This window comes from Triticum dicoccoides, chromosome 3B (assembly GCF_002162155.2).
Source record: "Triticum dicoccoides isolate Atlit2015 ecotype Zavitan chromosome 3B, WEW_v2.0, whole genome shotgun sequence".
NCBI lineage: Eukaryota > Viridiplantae > Streptophyta > Magnoliopsida > Poales > Poaceae > Triticum > Triticum dicoccoides.
The window spans coordinates 758,488,957-758,497,530 of NC_041385.1; positions in this window are offsets into that span (position 1 = coordinate 758,488,957).

The following is an 8,574-nucleotide window of genomic DNA, read 5'->3' on the forward strand; positions in this document are numbered from 1 at the left end:
CGTGCATCATTTGTAGGTTCGATCGAAGGAACAATCAGGATATATCGGATTGGGCAAACAAACACCGTGCGTGGATACAAATTTGGGATCAAAGAGACACGTTAGTTCAATCAGAGAGTAGACCTCACAATCAGTCAGCATATCAGAAGTATCAAGTGTGGTATGCGGATCGTTACCGGTTAAAGCTAAAGCCTGGTTGGACTCACGAGGAGTGGTCGGAGTTGGTGTCTGAAGACCCGGAGACTGCAGTAGGTTATCATACCTTCAACACGGCTGTGAGAGACACCAAAGGGGCTCACGTTGACTATGCACCGATGCATGACGAAATGGTAGTCTGTTTGTCCTATTTTAACATTGTTGCATCATGTTGTCTTCTTTCAATTACATAAGTTTGGTGTGTTCATGAATTGCAGGGCAGAGAGTTGCTTCTGTGTGTCAATGACGCCAATGTTTCACTGAGTCATCCACCTGGTGGTGGATTATCTGACAGGACTCTTAGGAGCACCATGGAGGTGTGACCAATATATTATAAAAGTTTCTTTTCGCGGATTATTTATTTGCATCTCATATCATAGGATATTTTGTGTTGTTGCAGAAGTTCAAGAAGCGGTTCCATAAGATGGCAGCAATGCTTTCTTGCCATGGTGCTCAGTCCAGTGAAGTGTATGCACCTGGTAGCCGCGCCACTAGAGTTAATAGACGGTGTTATCTTCAGAACGATGAGGACATGGAGGAGGAGGTCCATGAAGAGGAGCCAACACATCAAGAGGAGCCAACACATGAAGAGGAGCTAACACATCATGAGGAGCATGAGTATGATGCAACACATCAAGAGGATCATGAGTATGATGTTGATGCTCCACAACCATCACAACCTACACAAGGCAATGCTCGCACTAGGAAAGGCAAAGCCATAGCTAAGACACCAAGGAAGAAAGGTAGAAAGAAGACATGGAACACACAATTCCATAGTCCGGAGTATCCTCATTAGCTTATTCCAAGAGGAATGCAAAAATATAAGGCCAACAATGAGGCGGAGGAGGAGGCATACAACGAAGAGGAGGAGGAGGCTAGCGAAGAGGACGAGCCTACACTTGCAACCATTGTGGAGAGAGGAAGGAAGAAGTGAGCGTCTTGTTTGGAACTAAATGAACTAGGTGGTGTTTGTATGCATGAACTTGGTGTCGTGGTAAAAACTTTTTAGTTTGTCTTGAATTTGGTGTCTTATGTATGCATGAATTTGTCGTGATGAAAAATCTGTGAACTTGTTGTCGTTTGCATGCAAGAATTTGTCGTGGTGAAAGTTCTGTGAAATGTGCTATCTTCTGTGTTGTATGAACCTGTCATATGAATATATATATATGACATATTCTTGTGTCAAACAGCAAGCTCAAAATAATCTTCAGGGCACCAGACGCCAGGGTCCTTGGCGTCTGGGTGCAAATCAGGGCACCAGACGCCACGGTAACTGGCGTCTGGTGGTCGACTGGAAGCAAAGCAGAGTTCTGGAGAGCAGAAACAGGGCACCCAGACGCCAGGGTCCGTGGCGTCTGGCCCTGGTGTAGTACTTTTTTCAGTTTGTTCATATTTTGACACAGCATAGTATCTAATGAAATAGATATTTTGTTTTAGCAAACACCATAGTCTTCACATAATAGCAAATAACAAACATAGTTATCATATAATCTCAAATTACACAAATAGTCTCGAATGAGAAGTTCATCACATACAATGTCTCGAATGACATAAGTAGTTCATGACCACGATAGTTGAAATGACATGAACATCACATATAACTCGGTTTCCTGTAGCAATGCAAGTCAACAACCCTTTTCCATGCCCATTCTTCCAGCATTTCTTGAATCTTGTCATCATCAGTTATGTCAACCAATTTTCTTTCCCCGGGTCCATCTGAATGCTTCCTGCTGACGTAGTACACAAAATCATCTTCCTTCAACCCTTGCTTCAACATGAATTTAGTCTTCAACCAATCGGAAGTGAGGTCCACTTCACTAACTTGCACAACACATGGAGACAAGCCTTGGACATGAACAACAGGGCTAAGCACCCACTGAGTACCCATCTACAACACACAAATCCCTTAGATACTGAAGATGGGGTTAAAACCAACCAAAAAATAGGGGTGGAGTTGATTTACCTTCTTGTTTGCAAATCCTGAAGATGGGGGTGAAACCGGACTGATTCGTGAGAGATTTGGGGGGGGGGGTTAGGGTGCTGGAGAGGGAGTGACGTTGGCAGGGCTAAAGGTGAGAATCAGTGGAGATGAATATAATGAGAGGGGTAGAGGTGGAGATGAATGGATGAGAGGGCTATAGGTGGGCCCAAAGAATCTTATCCACTCGAAAGTTGCTCTCTGGATAGAGACCCAGACGCCAGGAACCTTGGCGTCTGGGTGTGCAAATTCCCATATAGCAAAAATGCTCTATGGATAGCAAACCAGACGCCAGGGACCCTGGCGTCTGGGTGTGCAAAATCCCAAATAGCAAAAATGCTCTCTGGATAGCAAACCAGACGCCTCAAATAACAAGTTCACACACGATATCTCAAATGACATAAGTAGTTCATGACCACACAAGGCCTCAAATAACAAGTTCATACACGATGTCTCGAATGACATAAGTAGTTCATGACCACACAAGGTCTCGAATGACAAGTTCATACATTAAACAAAGTCTCGACAGTCCATCATCGACACCGGTGCCTTTCCATTTGTCTACTGAGTAGTACGGGGCCACTTTCCCTTCTTGTCACGTGCCTCATCCTCCTCTCGTGCATCGCGAGCCCTTGCAAGTTTTCTTGCCCTCTCTTCTTGACGAGCCTACTTCTCTTTGCGTGCCCTCTCTTGCTCACGCTTCTTGCGCTCGTTCTTCTCCTTCTCACGACGCTCATGCTCCAATCCCCGTGCAAAGGACTCCTCAAACAGGCGTTGCCTCCGTAAGTAATCTCGATGTTGGTCCTCTTAGACATCTTTTGGTACCTCGTGATCTATCCAAGTGAAGTACTTGCAAAGTGGAGGATGCGACTACATAAAAATCATGTCATTGTTAGTAATATGAGTTCAAACTTGATGATTTTTTTGTATGTACACCTAACATACCGGTGGTATATCATATGCGTTAGTTGGCCTTCGACGATCATGTGCATAGTTGGGACACACGAAAAACCTTCTACCTTCTGTCCATGACTTCTTGCGGTCCGTGGACACCTTCATCTTGCAAACATCACCACACCAACATGGTGGTGTGGGCACATCCTTCTCCTTCTCCTTGTCCAACCTGGCCTCCATCCACGTCTTCGTCATGTCCTCTTGGTCCGCGCACGCCGGCCTCGTCCTGGAACCGGATGAAGCCATGCCTACAAAAAGAACAATTGTTAGTACAAGACATAAAGAGAGTACATGGGTAAATACAGTAAATCAATAAATGCTAGGAATTGTATGAACAAATAATATACCATTATTACTAGATCAACCATCTGGATTAAGCAAATAACCGAAGACCGATCCATTATCAACCATTCCTCTACGACCACCACCACCTCTAGCACTTGTGCTTCCTCTCCGACCACCACCACCTCTAGCACTTGTGCTAGCTCGACCACCACCTCTAGCACTTTGCTTGCTCGACCACCACCTCTAGCACTTGTGCCTACTCGACCACCACCTCTAGCACTTGTGCTAGCTCGACCACCACCTCTAGCACTTGTACTAGCTCGACCACCACCTCTAGCACTTGTACTACCTCTACGACCACCACTACCACCTCTGACACTTGTGCTTGCTCGACCACCAGCACCGTCACCTCTTCCACCTCGTTCACCATCGGTGCCACCTCCACGACTTGTTTTTCTTTTTTTGGTTTTCCTCTTCTTGCATGTCCTCTCATTGTGTCTCCCTTCACCGCACACCCCACAGTTGATAGTGTCAGGAGCCTCCATAAAATGACCGCTACCAAATTGTTTCATGCCAATATATCCAGCCAGGTCATCCATATCACCCCTGAACCTCTTAGTTCTCCTTCTACCCTTGGTCTCCACTTTCAGAAGAGGGTCTGGCCTAATATGAGGGCGATGGTACTCAGGCCACTGTTATTGGTCCAAGAAAGGGTGAAATCTTGGCGCCCATGTCAACCTAGTTGCTTCCACATGGAACTCTTGCATCCGCACGGTTTTTCCATCACAAACAGGTATGTTTCTCGCCTTCCGTCGCCGTTATCAAATGCGAGCATGGCCAATGATACTTACTAGGCCTCTCGCACTGGCACCACCGAGTCTTCAGACGCACCTCAAATGCAGCACAACCATATTGAAAACCGTCTCGTGTTGTGCCACCTGGCTCATCAATTTGATAGATCATTTCAATTCTGTCGAATATGATAACTTGTTGGCGTGAAGAATTGCTTCCTTGTAACTGCAACCATTCATCAACCTTCTCTGGATAATCCTTTTTTTCACCTATCCATTTTGCAGTCTCTTCAGAATGCCTCTGAAAGTACTCATTTAGCTTGAAGAAGGTGTACTCCACTATTGCAGTCACCGGCAATGCACGAGCACCCTTCAGCACATTGTTGAAACATTCTACCAGTTTGCTCATCATGTCGCCATATCGCCAATCACCATCGTCATGAGCGCGTGCCCACTTGTGCTTCTCGCTAAAATTCCTAGTTAAGAAGTCTTTTCCACCTTCGTTCACCGCTGCAAAGAGTTTGTTGTACCGAGCATCGAAACCTTGGGTCGTGAAGGCCACACATACATGGGTAAGGTCTTTGCTGAGCTCCTTGCTCTTACATGCTCGGTAAAAGTTGGCCACGAAATGCCTCATGCACCATCTGTGGTGAAGCTTTGGAAATCCTGGAATAACAATGTCCATTGCCTTGAGTATGCCATGGTGCCGGTCCGATATGATGCACACCTCCCTAGCCCCAATCACGTTGTGCCTAACATGACCCATGAACCACTCCCAGTTGTCTTGGTGCTCGGAAGGCACCAAAGCAAATGCACACGGCAACACGTTGTCGTTTGATGAGTGCGCCATTGCTACCATTAGTGTGCCCTTGTATCTACCGGTCAAGAACGTGCCATCTATAGACAAGACCGGATGACAATGTTGGAACGCCTCCACACATTGTCCATAACTCCAAAAGGCACGGTGGAACACTCCCTCGTGATCCTCGACCACATGAAACATGCCCGGGTTCTTATGTGCAATTGCGACCAACAACCTTGGGAGCTGGTTGTATGCTTCTTCATAACCACCATACAACATCCTAATAGCATTTGCCTTTGCCTTCCATGCCTTCCCATACTTGACTTCATAACCAAATTGTTTTTTCACCGTCCGCATGAGAAACCTCACTTTCACAGTGGGATCAAAGCCTATGTCTTTCATCCATTTGTATCCAAGATGCTCAGATGTGAGTTGACGATGTGTCATTCGAAGTCGTTTAGATGGCGGTTTGCACCTATGAGTGGCAACACAACTTCTTAACACCCATTCTTCGGCGTCTTTAAGCTTTCTTGCACGAACCTTCCATGGGCATCTTTCTTGCTCACACTTCACGGTGTAACGCAACTTCATGTCGGAGTGCTCAACATAAAATGGCCTATGGTTCCGAATGGCATAGCCAGACGACCAAAACTTCAGCATACGCAAGCTCAGAAACTTCACTCCTTTCTTCAAATAAGCATTCTCGTCCTCCTTCTCCTCCCTTGGTTCTCCTAGATCCGGGCATGGTGTTGGCTCAATCGTCGTCATTCTCATTCCACCATCAACAACAGCTTTATGGGCAAGGCTAAGATCTTTAAACAAGTGAGTTCTTTTTTCTAAGCCCGTCAACTCAAAGTGGATTTGGTTTTCCTCCTTTGTGAATCCATCCTCGTCCAACTGTTCAACTGGACCCTCGTCATCCGAGTCATATGCATATTGACGCCTAAAAGTCAACTCATGATCCATGTCCTTTTGCGCTATGTACGCATCCAAGTCACCAACATCATTACCATGAAACCCTTCCTCTTGCTCTTCGTCATCATCATAAGCATCTTCATCATCTTGAATTACTTCGTCACTAGCAATCACCTCAACTTCATTTGCTTGGCTAGTTGGTGGTTGGCTAGAAGCATTGGGGGCATACAACTCAACCTCATTTGGTTCAATAGATGGTACACGGGGACGTGGTTGGCGATAAGCATTGGGGGCATCAACCACAACCATATGCTCAACAAGTGGCACCATTGTCATCTCGCTCATGTCATCCATTGGGGAAGAGACATGCCGGTTCAAATCAAGTGTAAACCGAGGAGATTCAACCTTGGTGGCAAACAGTTCAAGTGACTTGTCTTCCGATTGGGAAACTTTTTCCTTGTATACATCCCAATGCAAATCCGAGGTGATAGGCATACTTTTCAAGCGAGATTTGGCTCCAACTCCAACATCATACCTTCCTATTAACTTAACATCAACATTGGTGTCCATCCACTTTAAGGCTTGTCTTACTTTTGCAACAACATTCTCATAGCTAGGGCTTGTATCAAAAACCAATGGTTCCTCACCCGTGTCGGCATTGTTACTCAAGAATGCCTCCTTGTCCATGTAATGAACATTAACAAGTCTCTCCATCTAAAAATAACATCAATGCATTTAAGAATTCAATGAGAATTGGTGTTTATGCAAATCATATCAACACTAAATTATTGGTGATGTCCACAAAAGTATCACTAATTAACACACACTAAGTAAAGTTAACCCTAATCACTAACTAACCCTAACCCCCAATCTTTCTACTCAACAAGCATATATTCCTACTACACACCATGCATATCACTATATTATCAAAGTTAACCAAGCCATTCACACTAACATAAGGGAGAAAACATGAACTAGGGTTCCACCAACATGTATAAAATGCAATCAAAATAACAAAATTTAACAAAAAATAATTGGATGATTTGGGGGAGATTACCAAGAGCAACAAAGTGATGGAAAGATCCACCTAAGGGATGCACCTTTTGGAGAGGATTTGAGGGGGAGCTTGAGGGGTGGGAGAGAGCATGAGAGCTCCAAGTGTTCTTCAAGCTCGGGTTGTGGATTGGGGAAAGTGTGTGGGGTGGGTCCCACACACTCTCCCGTGGGTTATCCAGTTACCAGGGCCAGACGCCAGGGTCCTTGGCGTCTGGCCCCTTTGCCACGTCAGCAAGTCAACGGGCAGGCGGGCAGTGCGGGCCAGGGGCCAGACACCATGATCCGTGGGGTCTGCTTTGCAACCCAGACGCCAGGGATGTTGGCGTCTCCTAAAAAGGTCAGAAATGAATTTTTTTTCAAAACGAGGTCAAATCGAGATTTTGTTAGCCACATAGGTCAGAACAGTAATTTTGTCCGATTGTGGGGTGTGTTTCCCAGTGAGAAACATGGCTATGGCGTCGGTACAGTTTCTAGAGAGAGGGCTAAGAGAAAGGACGAACATGCTAAAACTTGCACAAGCGATTGGGTTTGCAGCTCGCTTTGTATCAGTGCCTCCAGTCTCTAAATATGAAGGTTGTGACCCATTATTTGGATCAGCCAACAAAATTATGCTATGGACGCTAAGGCCAATAAGACGATTCTACAAGATCCATTTTTTGGGCTGCAAACACCATACAGCTGTTATTATGGTGATCCGAGTGATATGGCGCATTTGCTAGAGTTTGTTCCCATTGTGCTGCTTCAAATTAATTTGCTCTTCTGGCCATTTACAAATTAAGTGTGCTGCTTCAAATTTTTTTCCTTCGATGCCCCTGCAAATTTCATTAACCACTATGCCCCAGATTGCCATGTCATACTAAAAACCAAGTCCAAACAAACGACATGTCATGCTAAAAGCCAAGTCCACATATACAGGCTATGTGAGGTTGCCCGCTCCTAGCCCGCTGCGCTCCTAGCCCGCCCACTGCGCCGCCGGTCACTCCGGCCACGGCGCCCACTCCCAAGCCCGCCGGCCAGCGCTCTGGTGCCGGCGCCCACCCCATGGCCACGCCCCCCGCCTTCGGCCGCGTCCGCTCGCAGCGCTTGGCTCGATTCCAACCCCTCCTCTGCTGGATCTGCTCCGCGCTCCTACCGCCAGATACTCGCTTCCTCCCCCGCCGTCCAGGAGCCCGCTCCGAACACCCGTGCCACCCGCCCCTCGTCCTCCTCGTCGCTGGCCATCATGGGCCCACCGGCCGCTGTGCGCCTCCGCTCCGAGGTTCACTGGGTGAGCCGGGGCGACAAGGCCGCTCCCGAAGAGGGGTGGGAAGTCGCCTCTGGCCATCGACGCCCCCGCCCCCGGCACCGCTGCCCCCCCTCGGCGTGATCCCCCGCCTGCCAGCCGCCCGGCCCCGCCCTCACCGCCGGATGAGTTCCCGCGCTGCCTCGCTCCTTCGTGGGCACCCTCGTTCTGAGTGTCGATCGAAGGTGTGTTGCCGCCGCTTCCTTGGCCATGTGGCCCATTTCTGCACCGCATCCCTCCCAAGGTCGGCGTCCCCCGCGTCCTCCGGGGGTGCGCCAGCGTCCAAGCGGCCTTGCGTGTCTTCCCCTGGCCAGGG